At 47.1% G+C, this 21,589-nt stretch overlaps 1 non-coding gene across 1 annotated transcript; it reads left to right on the top strand.

The window, feature by feature from the left end:
• The first annotated feature begins 4,722 nt into the window (after positions 1 to 4,722).
• Positions 4,723 to 4,794, top strand: Trnai-aau (transfer RNA isoleucine (anticodon AAU)). The gene has a single exon. It is a non-coding gene; the product is annotated as a tRNA-Ile (tRNA).
• Positions 4,795 to 21,589: the final 16,795 nt, after the last annotated feature.

Raw genomic sequence — 21,589 nt, 5'->3', positions numbered from 1 at the left:
ATGTGTAGCCAAGCAGTAATTTGTCGCCATAGCTGCAAATATTAGCCGGTAATATGAAGTGTTGTCAGCTAAAGTCTGATGATGCAGACGACCGTAAGGACGAAGTACCCAAGAGTACCGCTAGGCCGCGCCTCTTTAGCTCAGTGGTAGAGCACTGGTCTAATAAACCAGGGGTCGTAAGTTCCATCCTCACAGGAGAAAGATGAATTTTGGAAATCAGTTGCGCGTCGTGGCCGTATAGCAAACAGTACCTGTGATGACGAACAATTAGCGACAGGCGTTTTTTTAAGAATCACTCTCAGATGCGATTAAGGCGAATGGCGCAGATAAAGCATTTGCCAAAGCGGTACAGCATAAGGTGGGACGAGGCAGTCTGAATTACATTTTATAGATGTATTTCTCACATATCTCAGAGCCTCTCGCGATATTCGTCGTCGTCGTCGTCGTCGTCGTCCTCGTCGTCGTCGCCGCCGCCGCCGCTTCTGCAGAAGTAGCAAATGGCAATCGTAGCAAATGCGGCGAGGGTCGCCCTGCCTTCGATTCCGAATGCACAAAGTGTGTGGTCTTGTTTCTCAGTCTATATTTGGTCGGTCACGTCAGAGGTTGAATGTAACGAATGGGTGGGAAAGAGCAAGGGGCAGCGGCTGTGTAGAACGAAAACGCAAATCCTCATGGGTGTGAGCGTTTCGAGATGAGTCGTATACATGTAAATGTTGGTCGTCATTGACCGTGTGGCCTAATGGATAAGGCGTCGGACTTCGGATCTGATGATTACAGGTTCGAATGCTGTCACGCTTGTGTTTTTCCAGTTCTGAAAAAGAAACATAACGTTTTAATGTAGCAATTGAGCAGTACGAAACCGTCTGAATGTTGCTGTTGACCATTTTTTGCTTGGAGATGCTCTTGAGCTTGAAACACACACAACAAGACCGGTGTTAACTAGCGAAATGGTCGGCAGAGTGCCGACACAGCGAGTTTTGACTATCACTTGCACATCTAAAACAACGTCGGAAAGTAACTCGTTCTTCTTTTGAGTCACATAAAGTATGTGTGTTAATTTTGACGCCACTAGCTCTGCATGTTGTCATGCAATTTCTTTACCTCTCAGATATGATTATGACATAAAAGTGAAGTACGTGACGAGTGTGACGTTAGGAAAACATTAGGCATCATGGAGAGATTCTGTATGGGACCACCCAACCCAAACGAGTACAGTGTGACGTGCTACCCGGCAGGTATTCACCGAGGTAGCCGGCTAGCTCAGTCGGTAGAGCGTCAGACTCTTAATCCCAGGGTCGTGGGTTAGAGCCAGACGCTGGGCGGAACGGAATTTTGTTCCGCTGCAGGTGTAAATTACCGTTTTTCTGATTAACGAGATTTAATGGAAATAGCAACTTTAAACTTTGCCTACGTCTCTGTCAGTCGCAAGGAAGCTGTATTTGAAGGTGAAGGTGATTTTGTAGACATGTGTGAAAGACATGTTCTGAAATGCAAGTGTTGTTGTTTGGAGAGCACATCGGTTACGTGTCAGATGTGTAGCCAAGCAGTAATTTGTCGCCATAGCTGCAAATATTAGCCGGTAATATGAAGTGTTGTCAGCTAAAGTCTGATGATGCAGACGACCGTAAGGACGAAGTACCCAAGAGTACCGCTGGGCCGCGCCTCTTTAGCTCAGTGGTAGAGCACTGGTCTAATAAACCAGGGGTCGTAAGTTCCATCCTCACAGGAGAAAGATGAATTTTGGAAATCAGTTGCGCGTCGTGGCCGTATAGCAAACAGTACCTGTGATGAACAATTAGCGACAGGCGTTTTTTTAAGAATCACTCTCAGATGCGATTAAGGCGAATGGCGCAGATAAAGCATTTGCCAAAGCGGTACAGCATAAGGTGGGACGAGGCAGTCTGAATTACATTTTATAGATGTATTTCTCACGTATCTCAGAGCCTCTCGCGATATTCGTCGTCGTCGTCGTCGTCGTCGTCGTCGTCGCCGCCGCCGCTTCTGCAGAAGTAGCAAATGGCAATCGTAGCAAATGCGGCGAGGGACGCCCTGCCTTCGATTCCGAATGCACAAAGTGTGTGGTCTTGTTTCTCAGTCTATATTTGGTCTGTCACGTGAGAGGTTGAATGTAACGAATGGGTGGGAAAGAGCAAGGGGCAGCGGTTGTGTAGAACAAAAACGCAAATCCTCAGGGGTGTGAGCGTTTCGAGATGAGTCGTATACATGTAAATGTTGGTCGTCAGTGACCGTGTGGCCTAATGGATAAGGCGTAGGACTTCGGATCTGAAGATTACAGGTTCGAATGCTGTCACGCTTGTGTTTTTCCAGTTCTGAAAAAGAAACATAACGTTTTAATGTAGCAATTGAGCAGTACGAAACCGTCTGAATGTTGCTGTTGACCATTTTTTGCTTGGAGATGCTCTTGAGCTTGAAACACACACAACAAGACCGGTGTTAACTATCGAAATGGTCGGCAGAGTGCCGACACAGCGAGTTTTGACTATCACGTGCACATTTAAAACAACGTCGGAAAGTAACTCGTTCGGCTTTTGAGTCACATAAAGTATGTGTGTTAATTTTGACGCCACTAGCTCTCCATGTTGTCATGCAATTTCTTTACCTCTCAGAAAGGATTATGACATAAAAGTGAAGTACGTGACGAGTGTGACGTTAGGAAAACATTAGGGATCATGGAGAGATTCTGTATGGGACCACCCAACCCAAACGAGTACTGTGTGACGTGCGACCCGGCAGGTATTCACCGAGGTAGCCGGCTAGCTCAGTCGGTAGAGCGTCAGACTCTTAATCCCAGGGTCGTGGGTTAGAGCCAGACGCTGGGCGGAACGGAATTTTGTTCCGCTGCAGGTGTAAATTACCGTTTTTCTGATTAACGAGATTTAATGGAAATAGCAACTTTAAACTTTGCCTACGTCTCTGTCAGACGCAAGCAAGCTGTATTTGAAGGTGAAGGTGATTTTGTAGACATGTCTGAAAGACATGTTCTGAAATGCAAGTGTTGTTGTTTGGAGAGCACATCGGTTACGTGTCAGATGTGTAGCCAAGCAGTAATTTGTCGCCATAGCTGCAAATATTAGCCGGTAATATGAAGTGTTGTCAGCTAAAGTCTGATGATGCAGACGACCGTAAGGACGAAGTACCCAAGAGTACCGCTAGGCCGCGCCTCTTTAGCTCAGTGGTAGAGCACTGGTCTAATAAACCAGGGGTCGTAAGTTCCATCCTCACAGGAGAAAGATGAATTTTGGAAATCAGTTGCGCGTCGTGGCCGTATAGCAAACAGTACCTGTGATGACGAACAATTAGCGACAGGCGTTTTTTTAAGAATCACTCTCAGATGCGATTAAGGCGAATGGCGCAGATAAAGCATTTGCCAAAGCGGTACAGCATAAGGTGGGACGAGGCAGTCTGAATTACATTTTATAGATGTATTTCTCACATATCTCAGAGCCTCTCGCGATATTCGTCGTCGTCGTCGTCGTCGTCGTCGTCGTCGTCGTCGTCGTCGTCGTCGCCGCCGCCGCCGCTTCTGCAGAAGTAGCAAATGGCAATCGTAGCAAATGCGGCGAGGGACGCCCTGCCTTCGATTCCGAATGCACAAAGTGTGTGGTCTTGTTTCTCAGTCTATATTTGGTCTGTCACGTCAGAGGTTGAATGTAACGAATGGGTGGGAAAGAGCAAGGGGCAGCGGCTGTGTAGAACAAAAACGCAAATCCTCAGGGGTGTGAGCGTTTCGAGATGAGTCGTATACATGTAAATGTTGGTCGTCAGTGACCGTGTGGCCTAATGGATAAGGCGTAGGACTTCGGATCTGAAGATTACAGGTTCGAATGCTGTCACGCTTGTGTTTTTCCAGTTCTGAAAAAGAAACATAACGTTTTAATGTAGCAATTGAGCAGTACGAAACCGTCTGCATGTTGCTGTTGACCATTTTTTGCTTGGAGATGCTCTTGAGCTTGAAACACACACAACAAGACCGGTGTTAACTATCGAAATGGTCGGCAGAGTGCCGACACAGCGAGTTTTGACTATCACGTGCACATCTAAAACAACGTCGGAAAGTAACTCGTTCGGCTTTTGAGTCACATAAAGTATGTGTGTTAATTTTGACGCCACTAGCTCTGCATGTTGTCATGCAATTTCTTTACCTCTCAGAAAGGATTATGACATAAAAGTGAAGTACGTGACGAGTGTGACGTTAGGAAAACATTAGGCATCATGGAGAGATTCTGTATGGGACCACCCAACCCAAACGAGTACTGTGTGACGTGCGACCCGGCAGGTATTCACCGAGGTAGCCGGCTAGCTCAGTCGGTAGAGCGTCAGACTCTTAATCCCAGGGTCGTGGGTTAGAGCCAGACGCTGGGCGGAACGGAATTTTGTTCCGCTGCAGGTGTAAATTACCGTTTTTCTGATTAACGAGATTTAATGGAAATAGCAACTTTAAACTTTGCCTACGTCTCTGTCAGACGCAAGGAAGCTGTATTTGAAGGTGAAGGTGATTTTGTAGACATGTGTGAAAGACATGTTCTGAAATGCAAGTGTTGTTGTTTGGAGAGCACATCGGTTACGTGTCAGATGTGTAGCCAAGCAGTAATTTGTCGCCATAGCTGCAAATATTAGCCGGTAATATGAAGTGTTGTCAGCTAAAGTCTGATGATGCAGACGACCGTAAGGACGAAGTACCCAAGAGTACCGCTAGTCCGCTCCTCTTTAGCTCAGTGGTAGAGCACTGGTCTAATAAACCAGGGGTTGTAAGTTCCATCCTCACAGGAGAAAGATGAATTTTGGAAATCAGTTGCGCGTCGTGGCCGTATAGCAAACAGTACCTGTGATGACGAACAATTAGCGACAGGCGTTTTTTTAAGAATCACTCTCAGATGCGATTAAGGCGAATGGCGCAGATAAAGCATTTGCCAAAGCGGTACAGCATAAGGTGGGACGAGGCAGTCTGAATTACATTTTATAGATGTATTTCTCACATATCTCAGACCCTCTCGCGATATTCGTCGTCGTCGTCGTCGTCGTCGTCGTCGTCGTCGCCGCCGCCGCCGCCGCCGCCGCCGCCGCTTCTGCAGAAGTAGCAAATGGCAATCGTAGCAAATGCGGCGAGGGTCGCCCTGCCTTCGATTCCGAATGCACAAAGTGTGTGGTCTTGTTTCTCAGTCTATATTTGGTCGGTCACGTCAGAGGTTGAATGTAACGAATGGGTGGGAAAGAGCAAGGGGCAGCGGCTGTGTAGAACGAAAACGCAAATCCTCATGGGTGTGAGCGTTTCGAGATGAGTCGTATACATGTAAATGTTGGTCGTCAGTGACCGTGTGGCCTAATGGATAAGGCGTCGGACTTCGGATCTGATGATTACAGGTTCGAATGCTGTCACGCTTGTGTTTTTCCAGTTCTGAAAAAGAAACATAACGTTTTAATGTAGCAATTGAGCAGTACGAAACCGTCTGCATGTTGCTGTTGACCATTTTTTGCTTGGAGATGCTCTTGAGCTTGAAACACACACAACAAGACCGGTGTTAACTAGCGAAATGGTCGGCAGAGTGCCGACACAGCGAGTTTTGACTATCACTTGCACATCTAAAACAACGTCGGAAAGTAACTCGTTCGGCTTTTGAGTCACATAAAGTATGTGTGTTAATTTTGACGCCACTAGCTGTGCATGTTGTCATGCAATTTCTTTACCTCTCAGAAATGATTATGACATAAAAGTGAAGTACGTGACGAGTGTGACGTTAGGAAAACATTAGGCATCATGGAGAGATTCTGTATGGGACCACCCAACCCAAACGAGTACTGTGTGACGTGCTACCCGGCAGGTATTCACCGAGGTAGCCGGCTAGCTCAGTCGGGCCGCGCCTCTTTAGCTCAGTGGTAGAGCACTGGTCTAATAAACCAGGGGTTGTAAGTTCCATCCTCACAGGAGAAAGATGAATTCCAGTCGCCTTTCGGCACGCTAGCGGCACGGACGTCTTGTTTACGTCCTCGCCGCGCAGCTCGCTCGCGGAGTTGTTTACGTGATTCTGCCGTCTTTGCGCGCTTTATTTCATTCGACAGAGAATGGCTTATGCCCACCGAAAATCGACACTGAAGATTAGCTTTGCACCTGAATATGCCCGACCAAAAGCACTGGAAATCGAACAGTTTATCAGAGATGAAGTCAAGATTGACTGCAACGATCTTGTTGGCATCCACCTTTCTATAGTGAGCAGTGTGGTATACGTGAAATTGGTCAACGAGGACATATGTGAAAAAATTCTAGATGCAACTCGAAGTGGTCTTAAGTTCCGTCACTCTGATGGACACATCGGTGACGTAACTGTGGAACATGCGGGACTTGGACTGCGCACGATACGTGTTTTTGAACTCCCTTTCGAGGTGCCTTCAGAGGTAGTGGTATCTGCATTCCATCCATATGGAAAAGTGATTAGCCACACAGCTGAGAAGTGGGTTCAGTTCACTACATACCCGGTTCTCAATGGAGTACGGCAGATCCGCATAGAACTAACCAAACATGTGCCGTCCTACTTATATATTGGTGGCTGCCGTGCAATTATTATTTATGATGGACAGCCGAAGACATGCTCGGGATGTGGCAAAGAAGGACACCTCCGTTCCAGCTGTCTGCAGCGCAGAATCACACAGTTACCGCCTGCGGACCTGCCGGCCACGACCGCTCCGACGTCGCTACCGCTGACGTTTGTCGAAGCTCTCCATAGCGACCCCCGACCGCGAACACCACTGGCTCCTACTACTGGTACATCGTCGTCTCCGGTACTGCCTCAGGCTGTTGCGGACGGACCAACGCCCTTGCCTCCTCCTCCCGACGTGTGCAGTGGTGAGCAATCTCAAGGACAGAGGATGGCCCTTGACTCCATGATTGTGCCTACCGATGCTTTTGTGTCTGAACATCCGGATCCCCAGGCGTCTTCGGACACTGAAGATCACGTGCGCAAGCAACGGTCGCCGAAGAGACGTCGGAAACGGCGGATCGCCCCGTCTGACACCTGCAGGACGCAGTCTCAAGACGATGAAGATCAAAATTATCAAGTTGTTCCTCCGAAGGACGAATCTATGGTGGAAGCACCAACTTGCACTCCGTCGGACGTACAACCATCCTTGCATGCAACAGGCGCTGTACCTATGGACGTTGAACAACAGCTGAGCCAGGACAACTCTTCCACCACCGACGTGACACTGCCTTCGGACTCTGCTGGTACTCCACTGGACGCACACCATCCACGCACCCTTGCGTGGTCTGACGATGTAGCCGACGAAACACCAACTAGTGAGACAGCCGCGAATGCCGCTGCTCCAGCCCACGACTCCTAATCGACAGGGTTACAGGATGGGGATGTGCAGCCTACTGGGACAACATTCTTGTTCGCTGCTGCTCTTCGTGCCTCCATGAGCGTCCCTGTAGTCCCAATTCTACAACAAGCTTACAGGATTGGCTCCATCAATGTCAACACCATTGGCACCCCTGTCAATCTACAATTGCTCCGTGATATGTTGAGGGCGTCGGACCTAGATGTTGCCCTTTTGCAGGAAGTTCGCCTGGCGACGTTTCCTAATGTCTATGGCTATGTTTCCTACCTCACGCCGTGTGCCGACGGTGGCAGTGGGACAGCTATTCTTTTAAAGGAAGGCATTGATGTAGATGACGTGATTTACCTACCATCGGCTAGGGGTCTTGCTGTGACTTTCCACGGTGTTCGAGTCATCAATGTTTACGCTCCCTCGGGCACGGCCAAGCGACGGGAGCGGTCGCGATTCTATTCAGAACAGATCGCTCCTTTGTTTGTCGGACGCTACGACCATATTGTTCTTGGCGGCGACTTCAATTGTGTGTTATCCCAAAAGGACCAACATCCCCATTTCACCACATGCCAGGAACTCAAGCTGCTTGTGCATGAACTGAAACTCACCGATACTTGGGACCGCGTGCATGGCGATCGGCCTGGATATACGTACGTCACCAGCCATTCAGCAAGTCGTCTTGACCGTGTCTACGTGTCCCCAGGACTCGTAACTGCCACGCTTGACGCTGAGTTATGGCCTACCGCCTTTTCCGACCATATCGCCTACATTTGCACTGTTTCGCTCCAGAGGCAGAAGGTGTGGCGCGGTCGAGGCCTGTGGAAGCTGAATGTGGCCCATCTCAAGGATCCGGAATTTAGGCAGGTCGTAGAGACGACGTGGAACAACTGTGTGAGACGCCTTCCAGCGTATCCTTCAACACTTCGGTGGTGGATCGACTGCGCCAAGCCTGCTTTACGTCGTTCTATGATGAATTACGGTCGCGATAAAATGTTATGGCACCGACATACCATGGAATACTATTTCACAATTCTCCGGGAACTCTCAAACCTTGCCCCCTCAGTTCAACGACAGGTTGAAATTCAACGTATTAAGGCGAAGATAATTTCTCTTATGCGTCACCGCCTTGAAGGCACAGTAGTACGCGCAAGATGTCACGAATGTGTACCAGGAGAGCTCCCGTCCATGCATCATGTTATCCGAGAGAAGCAGCGGTGTCGTAGAAAGTTGATCAACGCCCTCGACATGCCAGATGGTCGTCGATTGACGTCCCAGAATGATATCGTAAGAGCCTTTGTGGATCACTACAACGAGTTCTATGCAGCAGAGGACCGGAACGTGGCGGTAATGTCTGATGTCCTCCGTTCCTTGACAGATACCCTGGACGAGTCTGCTGCGGAGATTCTCACGGCGACAATTATGGCTGATGACGTCGCCGATGCTCTTCATAAGGGTGCGGCAAACAAAGCCCCAGGTCCAGATGGGTTCCCGCTGGAGTTTTACCGCACATTTCATGACATCATGGGCTCACGCTGGACTGCGATGTATGAAGAACTGATGAACCCTGACTTTCCTCTCCCACCCGAATTCGTAGAAGGCTTGCTTATCCCGATCCCCAAGCCATCGGGAGGTCGAGGAGTGGAACATTATCGGCCGCTGACCATGTTAAATTGTGACTTCAAGATTTTTACCCGGATTCTTGGCGCTCGCATTAGGCGCGTCGTCCCTCAAGTTATCTCTCTGGATCAAACGTGCTTTGGAGGTGACAGTAACATTCAGACGGCACTCAGCGATTACCGTCACGTTATAGCCCTGACCATGACCTGTAGCAGTCGTGGTGCCTTAGTGACAGTGGACTTCGTCCACGCCTTTGATAGAGTGAGTCATGACTTTCTCGAAAACGTACTTCGACGGATGGCCTTTCCCCACAGGTTTATACACCTCGTCTTGCGGCTTCTCCGAGGTGCCACGTCGCGGGTGCTGGTCAATGGCCGTGTGGCGGGCCCTATTAACGTCATGCGGTCGGTCCGTCAAGGATGTCCGCTGTCGATGCTGCTTTTCGCCATTGCCCTTGAGCCACTATTACACGGTTTGAGGAGCCGGTTGACAGGCATAACAATGAGGGGGACTTCTTTCATCTGCCGCGCCTATGCAGATGACTTGGTGTTCTTGGTTCTATCGGAGGATGAAGTGCGAGAGGCACTGGCGTGGATCAACCAGTACGGGGCTGCTGCGGGCAGCCGTGTGAACCTGACGAAATCTAGTGCTATGTCCGTCGGTAGAGGCCTTCCAGCTGAGAGTGTGGCACCATTGCCATTAGTGGACAAGCTCAAATGTTTGGGGATCACCTTCACGCGTGATATACAGCGCACGATCTCATTTAACTACAAACGCCTGCTTCAAGCTATCCGCACGAACGTTCGTGGCAACCTCCTGAGAGCATTGGACATGTTACAAAGGGTGGATTTTGTTAACACTCATCTAGTCTCGCGACTACCCCATTTAGCACAGATTTTACCGATGCCAAAGGCAATGGCACACAGACTTCAGGCGGCGTTCGGCCACTTTGTTAGCGCGGGTCTTATCTTCAAAGTCCGCTACGACACGCTGACACTTCCTCCTCGAGATGGCGGCCTCGGCCTTGTCAACGTCCGAGCGAGAGCAGCTGCCCTTTATGTAAGTACGATGGTTAAATCGTGGATCCGCCGCCGAAACGGATTATCGGGAAGCCTGATTGATGAAGTGGCCCCTCCCTCTCGAGTGGCACCCGTTGCAGTAGCCCATATTTCTTCCCCTCTCTCACATATCCGGACCTTTTTCATCGAATACAGTTATGTCCATGCCGACTTGCCTAGTACCAGACCCCCTATGGCACGTGATGTTTACCGAATCATGATGAGAAACCACACTTGGAATGTTGTGGAAAGGCGATATCCTACGATCGCATGGCCCGTGGTATGGCGTTCTGTACACCATATATACCTAGACACGAGCGCACGTGCGACCTGGTATTTGGTCGTTAATGGAAAATACATGACACAACTTCGTCTACATGCCATAAAAATGACAGATTCGCCGCTGTGTCCTCGCTGTCAAACGCTTGATACGGACGAACATCGACTGATGTGTGGATCTTCTGCAGAGGTGTGGCAGCTGATTCAGAAGATGCTTGCCTTTCTTCTACGTACGGATCCCCATGCCATTACACCGAAATCTCTTCTGTTCCCAGATGAGACATACTTCCCAAGTACGAAGACCAACGCTGTGATCTGGATAAAAGGTCTCTCGATCTCTTATTTGTTCCATGAAGGTGATAAGAGTGTTCTTGATTTTTGGACATTCCTGCAAGATCGCTTTACTTTTCTCATGCACCATCCGCGATACCGTCAGTACTATGCCAACTTTTTGGGTAGTGCCTTCTTCGATCCCCCCTGCAGCTGGGGTGTCCCAGGTATGAGAAGATGACTTCAATGAGAGTGTGTAATACCAGGACTCAGTCCCATGTACCGGAAAATGCAATATTCTTCGTGAAGACGTGCCTGGAACATGCTTGACTGCCTTGGGATTCGGTGTGCGTCTACCCACAAGTTGGCGGGACGCGGATGCTGCTTTGTCTGTTCTGCCAGGAGGGCGTTTTCTTTAATTCCTATAATTCCCTTTAAACATTTAAAAAGAAACTTATAAAAATGCTTTATTGACAAAATTTCACAGGGTAATCACCAGTCGCTCCAATCTATAAATTCATTGTACTATTCTAGTTCATTTTACTGTTTAATTTTATTTAAATCAAGGCTATTGCCTAGGAACTTGTTTTTGTTGTCTGAATACATGTGTTGATACCACTGTGATACTGTTATGTTGTGGTAAATAAACTTTGTTCTCCAAAAAAAAAAAAAAAAAAATCACGTCGGGGTCAAACATTTTTATTTTTAGTTACTTATTCATTCTTCACGCTCAGTGTAGGGCTATAATAAATCTGGCGTTACATTGTTTTTTTTAAAAAATATGTTCTATGTACCTAGGATGATTACAGCTAATACTCTCACGGGCATGAATTTTATGACCAAACAAATGATTGTTGTTAGTTAATTGAAGATTTTGAATGCTTAACTGAGTCGATCCACAACGAGGTGTGACGGCCAACATTATGCTGCTTACTGTTAGTAGTGGTGCGAAGAAGATCTAACTTGTGTTCAACAGGTTTGTCACAGCGATCTAAGGTAGAACAGTTCTACCAACAATTGTACTTACAGCGATACAGTGTAGCAACAAAGAAACTTTCAATAAGGATCCGCGTGTAGAGTATAACGTAAATGCACTTCATCAACTAAGGAAGATTTTTGTTGCTTCTGTCTTAATTTTTTTCCTACACCTTGGCCACGCTGTGAGAGAGAAACGGAGGTCTTTCAGTTGCACAGTATACTTTGCTTATTTTCATTCAACAATGTCATGGAATTTGGGATCAAGATTTCTGACATTTTGTGCAGGTGGCCATGGACCAGCCAAAGGAACAAGTTAAAATCCCGATGGTATACACATGTGGAGAATGTCATCATGAAAATGAAATAAGAGCACGCGACCCAATTCGATGTCGAGAATGTGGCTACAGAATTATGTACAAGAAGAGAACAAAAAGATTAGTAGTTTTTGACGCCAGATGAATGATGAATACTCTACAAAACTACTACTGTGTATAATTGTTCTAAATGCTTGTATATTCTGTTTAGAGTAAGATTCCAAGTGGTAATGTTAATTATTATGTCTAAAAAAAACTGTTACTTAAAAAAAAAAAAAAAGTCGGTAGAGCGTCAGACTCTTAATCCCAGGGTCGTGGGTTCGAGCCAGACGCTGGGCGGAACGGAATTTTGTTCCGCTGCAAGTGTAAATTACCGTTTTTCTGATTAACGAGATTTAATGGAAATAGCAACTTTAAACTTTGCCTACGTCTCTGTCAGTCGCAAGGAAGCTGTATTTGAAGGTGAAGGTGATTTTGTAGACATGTGTGAAAGACATGTTCTGAAATGCAAGTGTTGTTGTTTGGAGAGCACATCGGTTACGTGTCAGATGTGTAGCCAAGCAGTAATTTGTCGCCATAGCTGCAAATATTAGCCGGTAATATGAAGTGTTGTCAGCTAAAGTCTGATGATGCAGACGACCGTAAGGACGAAGTACCCAAGAGTACCGCTAGGCCGCGCCTCTTTAGCTCAGTGGTAGAGCACTGGTCTAATAAACCAGGGGTCGTAAGTTCCATCCTCACAGGAGAAAGATGAATTTTGGAAATCAGTTGCGCGTCGTGGCCGTATAGCAAACAGTACCTGTGATGACGAACAATTAGCGACAGGCGTTTTTTTAAGAATCACTCTCAGACGCGATTAAGGCGAATGGCGCAGATAAAGCATTTGCCAAAGCGGTACAGCATAAGGTGGGACGAGGCAGTCTGAATTACATTTTATAGATGTATTTCTCACATATCTCAGAGCCTCTCGCGATATTCGTCGTCGTCGTCGTCGTCGTCGCCGCTTCTGCAGAAGTAGCAAATGGCAATCGTAGCAAATGCGGCGAGGGACGCCCTGCCTTCGATTCCGAATGCACAAAGTGTGTGGTCTTGTTTCTCAGTCTATATTTGGTCGGTCTCGTCAGAGGTTGAATGTAACGAATGGGTGGGAAAGAGCAAGGGGCAGCGGCTGTGTAGAACGAAAACACAAATCCTCAGGGGTGTGAGCGTTTCGAGATGAGTCGTATACATGTAAATGTTGGTCGTCAGTGACCGTGTGGCCTAATGGATAAGGCGTCGGACTTCGGATCTGAAGATTACAGGTTCGAATGCTGTCACGCTTGTGTTTTTCCAGTTCTGAAAAAGAAACATAACGTTTTAATGTAGCAATTGAGCAGTACGAAACCGTCTGAATGTTGCTGTTGACCATTTTTTGCTTGGAGATGCTCTTGAGCTTGAAACACACACAACAAGACCGGTGTTAACTAGCGAAATGGTCGGCAGAGTGCCGACACAGCGAGTTTTGACTATCACTTGCACATCTAAAACAACGTCGGAAAGTAACTCGTTCGGCTTTTGAGTCACATAAAGTATGTGCGTTAATTTTGACGCCACTAGCTCTGCATGTTGTCATGCAATTTCTTTACCTCTCAGAAAGGATTATGACATAAAAGTGAAGTACGTGACGAGTGTGACGTTAGGAAAACATTACGCATCATGGAGAGATTCTGTATGGGACCACCCAACCCAAACGAGTACTGTGTGACGTGCTACCCGGCAGGTATTCACCGAGGTAGCCGGCTAGCTCAGTCGGTAGAGCGTCAGACTCTTAATCCCAGGGTCGTGGGTTCGAGCCAGACGCTGGGCGGAACGGAATTTTGTTCCGCTGCAAGTGTAAATTACCGTTTTTCTGATTAACGAGATTTAATGGAAATAGCAACTTTAAACTTTGCCTACGTCTCTGTCAGTCGCAAGGAAGCTGTATTTGAAGGTGAAGGTGATTTTGTAGACATGTGTGAAAGACATGTTCTGATATGCAAGTGTTGTTGTTTGGAGAGCACATCGGTTACGTGTCAGATGTGTAGCCAAGCAGTAATTTGTCGCCATAGCTGCAAATATTAGCCGGTAATATGAAGTGTTGTCAGCTAAAGTCTGATGATGCAGACGACCGTAAGGACGAAGTACCCAAGAGTACCGCTAGGCCGCGCCTCTTTAGCTCAGTGGTAGAGCACTGGTCTAATAAACCAGGGGTCGTAAGTTCCATCCTCACAGGAGAAAGATGAATTTTGGAAATCAGTTGCGCGTCGTGGCCTTATAGCAAACAGTACCTGTGATGACGAACAATTACCGACAGGCGTTTTTTTAAGAATCACTCTCAGATGCGATTAAGGCGAATGGCGCAGATAAAGCATTTGCCAAAGCGGTACAGCATAAGGTGGGACGAGGCAGTCTGAATTACATTTTATAGATGTATTTCTCACATATCTCAGAGCCTCTCACGATATTCGTCGTCGTCGTCGTCGCCGCCGCCGCCGCCGCCGCCGCCGCCGCCGCTTCTGCAGAAGTAGCAAATGACAAACGTAGCACATGCAGCGAGGGTCGCCCTGCCTTCGATTCCGAATGCACAAAGTGTGTGGTCTTGTTTCTCAGTCTATATTTGGTCGGTCTCGTCAGAGGTTGAATGTAACGAATGGGTGGGAAAGAGCAAGGGGCAGCGGCTGTGTAGAACGAAAACACAAATCCTCAGGGGTGTGAGCGTTTCGAGATGAGTCGTATACATGTAAATGTTGGTCGTCAGTGACTGTGTGGCCTAATGGATAAGGCGTCGGACTTCGGATCTGAAGATTACAGGTTCGAATGCTGTCACGCTTGTGTTGTTCCAGTTCTGAAAAAGAAACATAACGTTTTAATGTAGCAATTGAGCAGTACGAAACCGTCTGAATGTTGCTGTTGACCATTTTTTGCTTGGAGATGCTCTTGAGCTTGAAACACACACAACAAGACCGGTGTTAACTAGCGAAATGGTCGGCAGAGTGCCGACACAGCGAGTTTTGACTATCACTTGCACATCTAAAACAACGTTGGAAAGTAACTCGTTCGGCTTTTGAGTCACATAAAGTATGTGCGTTAATTTTGACGCCACTAGCTCTGTATGTTGTCATGCAATTTCTTTACCTCTCAGAAATGATTATGACATAAAAGTGAAGTACGTGACGAGTGTGACGTTAGGAAAACATTAGGCATCATGGAGAGATTCTGTACGGCACCACCCAACCCAAACGAGTACTGTGTGACGTGCTACCCGGCAGGTATTCACCGAGGTAGCCGGCTAGCTCAGTCGGTAGAGCTTCAGACTCTTAATCCCAGGGTCGTGGGTTTGAGCCAGACGCTGGGCGGAACGGAATTTTGTTCCGCTGCAAGTGTAAATTACCGTTTTTCTGATTAACGAGATTTAATGGAAATAGCAACTTTAAACTTTGCCTACATCTCTGTCAGTCGCAAGGAAGCTGTATTTGAAGGTGAAGGTGATTTTGTAGACATGTGTGAAAGACATGTTCTGAAATGCAAGTGTTGTTGTTTGGAGAGCACGCCGGTTACGTGTCAGATGTGTAGCCAAGCAGTAATTTGTCGCCATAGCTGCAAATATTAGCCGGTAATATGAAGTGTTGTCAGCTAAAGTCTGATGATGCAGACGACCGTAAGGACGAAGTACCCAAGAGTACCGCTAGGCCGCGCCTCTTTAGCTCAGTGGTAGAGCACTGGTCTAATAAATCAGGGGTCGTAAGTTCCATCCTCACAGGAGAAAGATGAATTTTGGAAATCAGTTGCGCATCGTGGCCGTATAGCAAACAGTACCTGTGATGACGAACAATTAGCGACAGGCGTTTTTTTAAGAATCACTCTCATATGCGATTAAGGCGAATGGCGCAGATAAAGCATTTGCCAAAGCGGTACAGCATAAGGTGGGACGAGGCAGTCTGAATTACATTTTATAGATGTATTTCTCACATATCTCAGAGCCTCTCGCGATATTCGTCGTCGTCGTCGTCGTCGTCGCCGCCGCCGCCGCTTCTGCAGAAGTAGCAAATGGCAATCGTAGCAAATGCAGCGAGGGTCGCCCTGCCTTCGATTCCGAATGCACAAAGTGTGTGGTCTTGTTTCTCAGTCTATATTTGGTCGGTCTCGTCAGAGGTTGAATGTAACGAATGGGTGGGAAAGAGCAAGGGGCAGCGGCTGTGTAGAACGAAAACACAAATCCTCAGGGGTGTGAGCGTTTCGAGATGAGTTGTATACATGTAAATGTTGGTCGTCAGTGACCGTGTGGCCTAATGGATAAGGCGTCGGACTTCGGATCTGAAGATTACAGGTTCGAATGCTGTCACGCTTGTGTTGTTCCAGTTCTGAAAAAGAAACATAACGTTTTAATGTAGCAATTGAGCAGTACGAAACCGTCTGAATGTTGCTGTTGACCATTTTTTGCTTGGAGATGCTCTTGAGCTTGAAACACACACAACAAGACCGGTGTTAACTAGCGAAATGGTCGGCAGAGTGCCGACACAGCGAGTTTTGACTATCACTTGCACATCTAAAACAACGTCGGAAAGTAACTCGTTCGGCTTTTGAGTCACATAAAGTATGTGCGTTAATTTTGACGCCACTAGCTGTGCATGTTGTCATGCAATTTCTTTACCTCTCAGAAATGATTATGACATAAAAGTGAAGTACGTGACGAGTGTGACGTTAGGAAAAATTAGGCATCATGGAGAGATTCTGTATGGGACCACCCAACCCAAACGAGTACTGTGTGACGTGCTACCCGGCAGGTATTCACCGAGGTAGCCGGCTAGCTCAGTCGGTAGAGCGTCAGACTCTTAATCCCAGGGTCGTGGGTTCGAGCCAGACGCTGGGCGAAACGGAATTTTGTTCCGCTGCAGGTGTAAATTACCGTTTTTCTGATTAACGAGATTTAATGGAAATAGCAACTTTAAACTTTGCCTACGTCTCTGTCAGTCGCAAGGAAGCTGTATTTGAAGGTGAAGGTGATTTTGTAGACATGTGTGAAAGACATGTTCTGAAATGCAAGTGTTGTTGTTTGGAGAGCACATCGGTTACGTGTCAGATGTGTAGCCAAGCAGTAATTTGTCGCCATAGCTGCAAATATTAGCCGGTAATATGAAGTGTTGTCAGCTAAAGTCTGATGATGCAGACGACCGTAAGGACGAAGTACCCAAGAGTACCGCTAGGCCGCGCCTCTTTAGCTCAGTGGTAGAGCACTGGTCTAATAAACCAGGGGTCGTAAGTTCCATCCTCACAGGAGAAAGATGAATTTTGGAAATTAGTTGCACGTCGTGGCCGTATAGCAAACAGTACCTGTGATGACGAACAATTAGCGACAGGCGTTTTTTTAAGAATCACTCTCATATGCGATTAAGGCGAATGGCGCAGATAAAGCATTTGCCAAAGCGGTACAGCATAATGTGGGACGAGGCAGTCTGAATTACATTTTATAGATGTATTTCTCACATATCTCAGAGCCTCTCGCGATATTCGTCGTCGTCGTCGTCGTCGTCGTCGTCGTCGTCGCCGCCGCCGCTTCTGCAGAAGTAGCAAATGGCAATCGTAGCAAATGCGGCGAGGGTCGCCCTGCCTTCGATTCCGAATGCACAAAGTGTGTGATCTTGTTTCTCAGTCTATATTTGGTCGGTCTCGTCAGAGGTTGAATGTAACGAATGGGTGGGAAAGAGCAAGGGGCAGCGGCTGTGTAGAACGAAAACACAAATCCTCAGGGGTGTGAGCGTTTCGAGATGAGTCGTATACATGTAAATGTTGGTCGTCAGTGACCGTGTGGCCTAATGGATAAGGCGTCGGACTTCGGATCTGAAGATTACAGGTTCGAATGCTGTCACGCTTGTGTTGTTCCAGTTCTGAAAAAGAAACATAACGTTTTAATGTAGCAATTGAGCAGTACGAAACCGTCTGAATGTTGCTGTTGACCATTTTTTGCTTGGAGATGCCCTTGAGCTTGAAACACACACAACAAGACCGGTGTTAACTAGCGAAATGGTCGGCAGAGTGCCGACACAGCGAGTTTTGACTATCACGTGCACATCTAAAACAACGTCGGAAAGTAACTCGTTCGGCTTTTGAGTCACATAAAGTATGTGCGTTAATTTTGACGCCACTAGCTGTGCATGTTGTCATGCAATTTCTTTACCTCTCAGAAATGATTATGACATAAAAGTGAAGTACGTGACGAGTGTGACGTTAGGAAAACATTACGCATCATGGAGAGATTCTGTATGGGACCACCCAACCCAAACGAGTACTGTGTGACGTGCTACCCGGCAGGTATTCACCGAGGTAGCCGGCTAGCTCAGTCGGTAGAGCGTCAGACTCTTAATCCCAGGGTCGTGGGTTCGAGCCAGACGCTGGGCGGAACGGAATTTTGTTCCGCTGCAGGTGTAAATTACCGTTTTTCTGATTAACGAGATTTAATGGAAATAGCAACTTTAAACTTTGCCTACGTCTCTGTCAGTCGCAAGGAAGCTGTATTTGAAGGTGAAGGTGATTTTGTAGACATGTGTGAAAGACATGTTCTGAAATGCAAGTGTTGTTGTTTGGAGAGCACATCGGTTACGTGTCAGATGTGTAGCCAAGCAGTAATTTGTCGCCATAGCTGCAAATATTAGCCGGTAATATGAAGTGTTGTCAGCTAAAGTCTGATGATGCAGACGACCGTAAGGACGAAGTACCCAAGAGTACTGCTAGGCCGCGCCTCTTTAGCTCAGTGGTAGAGCACTGGTCTAATAAACCAGGGGTCGTAAGTTCCATCCTCACAGGAGAAAAATGAATTTTGGAAATCAGTTGCGCGTCGTGGCCGTATAGCAAACAGTACCTGTGATGACGAACAATTAGCGACAGGCGTTTTTTTAAGAATTACTCTCAGATGCGATTAAGGCAAATGGCGCAGATAAAGCATTTGCCAAAGCGGTACAGCATAAGGTGGGACGAGGCAGTCTGAATTACATTTTATAGATGTATTTCTCACATATCTCAGAGCCTCTCGCGATATTCGTCGTCGTCGTCGTCGCCGCCGCCGCCGCTTCTGCAGAAGTAGCAAATGGCAATCGTAGCAAATGCGGCGAGGGTCGCCCTGCCTTCGATTCCGAATGCACAAAGTGTGTGGTCTTGTTTCTCAGTCTATATTTGGTCGGTCTCGTCAGAGGTTGAATGTAACGAATGGGTGGGAAAGAGCAAGGGGCAGCGGCTGTGTAGAACGAAAACACAAATCCTCAGGGGTGTGAGCGTTTCGAGATGAGTCGTATACATGTAAATGTTGGTCGTCAGTGACCGTGTGGCCTAATGGATAAGGCGTCGGACTTCGGATCTGAAGATTACAGGTTCGAATGCTGTCACGCTTGTGTTGTTCCAGTTCTGAAAAAGAAACATAACGTTTTAATGTAGCAATTGAGCAGTACGAAACCGTCTGAATGTTGCTGTTGACCATTTTTTGCTTGGAGATGCCCTTGAGCTTGAAACACACACAACAAGACCGGTGTTAACTAGCGAAATGGTCGGCAGAGTGCCGACACAGCGAGTTTTGACTATCACGTGCACATCTAAAACAACGTCGGAAAGTAACTCGTTCGGCTTTTGAGTCACATAAAGTATGTGCGTTAATTTTGACGCCACTAGCTGTGCATGTTGTCATGCAATTTCTTTACCTCTCAGAAATGATTATGACATAAAAGTGAAGTACGTGACGAGTGTGACGTTAGGAAAACATTACGCATCATGGAGAGATTCTGTATGGGACCACCCAACCCAAACGAGTACTGTGTGACGTGCTACCCGGCAGGTATTCACCGAGGTAGCCGGCTAGCTCAGTCGGTAGAGCGTCAGACTCTTAATCCCAGGGTCGTGGGTTCGAGCCAGACGCTGGGCGGAACGGAATTTTGTTCCGCTGCAGGTGTAAATTACCGTTTTTCTGATTAACGAGATTTAATGGAAATAGCAACTTTAAACTTTGCCTACGTCTCTGTCAGTCGCAAGGAAGCTGTATTTGAAGGTGAAGGTGATTTTGTAGACATGTGTGAAAGACATGTTCTGAAATGCAAGTGTTGTTGTTTGGAGAGCACATCGGTTACGTGTCAGATGTGTAGCCAAGCAGTAATTTGTCGCCATAGCTGCAAATATTAGCCGGTAATATGAAGTGTTGTCAGCTAAAGTCTGATGATGCAGACGACCGTAAGGACGAAGTACCCAAGAGTACCGCTAGGCCGCGCCTCTTTAGCTCAGTGGTAGAGCACTGGTCTAATAAACCAGGGGTCGTAAGTTCCATCCTCACAGGAGAAAGATGAATTTTGGAAATCAGTTGCGCGTCGTGGCCGTATAGCAAACAGTACCTGTGATGACGAACAATTAGCGACAGGCGTTTTTTTAAGAATCACTCTCATATGCGATTAAGGCGAATGGCGCAGATAAAGCATTTGCCAAAGCGGTACAGCATAATGTGGGACGAGGCAGTCTGAATTACATTTTATAGATGTATTTCTCACATATCTCAGAGCCTCTCGCGATATTCGTCGTCGTCGTCGTCGCCGCCGCCGCCGCTTCTGCAGAAGTAGCAAATGGCAATCGTAGCAAATGCGGCGAGGGTCGCCCTGCCTTCGATTCCGAATGCACAAAGTGTGTGGTCTTGTTTCTCAGTCTATATTTGGTCGGTCTCGTCAGAGGTTGAATGTAACGAATGGGTGGGAAAGAGCAAGGGGCAGCGGCTGTGTAGAACGAAAACACAAATCCTCAGGGGTGTGAGCGTTTCGAGATGAGTCGTATACATGTAAATGTTGGTCGTCAGTGACCGTGTGGCCTAATGGATAAGGCGTCGGACTTCGGATCTGAAGATTACAGGTTCGAATGCTGTCACGCTTGTGTTGTTCCAGTTCTGAAAAAGAAACATAACGTTTTAATGTAGCAATTGAGCAGTACGAAACCGTCTGAATGTTGCTGTTGACCATTTTTTGCTTGGAGATGCCCTTGAGCTTGAAACACACACAACAAGACCGGTGTTAACTAGCGAAATGGTCGGCAGAGTGCCGACACAGCGAGTTTTGACTATCACGTGCACATCTAAAACAACGTCGGAAAGTAACTCGTTCGGCTTTTGAGTCACATAAAGTATGTGCGTTAATTTTGACGCCACTAGCTGTGCATGTTGTCATGCAATTTCTTTACCTCTCAGAAATGATTATGACATAAAAGTGAAGTACGTGACGAGTGTGACGTTAGGAAAACATTACGCATCATGGAGAGATTCTGTATGGGACCACCCAACCCAAACGAGTACTGTGTGACGTGCTACCCGGCAGGTATTCACCGAGGTAGCCGGCTAGCTCAGTCGGTAGAGCGTCAGACTCTTAATCCCAGGGTCGTGGGTTCGAGCCAGACGCTGGGCGGAACGGAATTTTGTTCCGCTGCAGGTGTAAATTACCGTTTTTCTGATTAACGAGATTTAATGGAAATAGCAACTTTAAACTTTGCCTACGTCTCTGTCAGTCGCAAGGAAGCTGTATTTGAAGGTGAAGGTGATTTTGTAGACATGTGTGAAAGACATGTTCTGAAATGCAAGTGTTGTTGTTTGGAGAGCACATCGGTTACGTGTCAGATGTGTAGCCAAGCAGTAATTTGTCGCCATAGCTGCAAATATTAGCCGGTAATATGAAGTGTTGTCAGCTAAAGTCTGATGATGCAGAC

This window comes from Schistocerca gregaria, unplaced genomic scaffold (genome assembly GCF_023897955.1).
Source record: "Schistocerca gregaria isolate iqSchGreg1 unplaced genomic scaffold, iqSchGreg1.2 ptg000470l, whole genome shotgun sequence".
NCBI classification, from domain to species: domain Eukaryota; kingdom Metazoa; phylum Arthropoda; class Insecta; order Orthoptera; family Acrididae; genus Schistocerca; species Schistocerca gregaria.
This window is presented reverse-complemented; position numbering and strand designations above follow the sequence as displayed.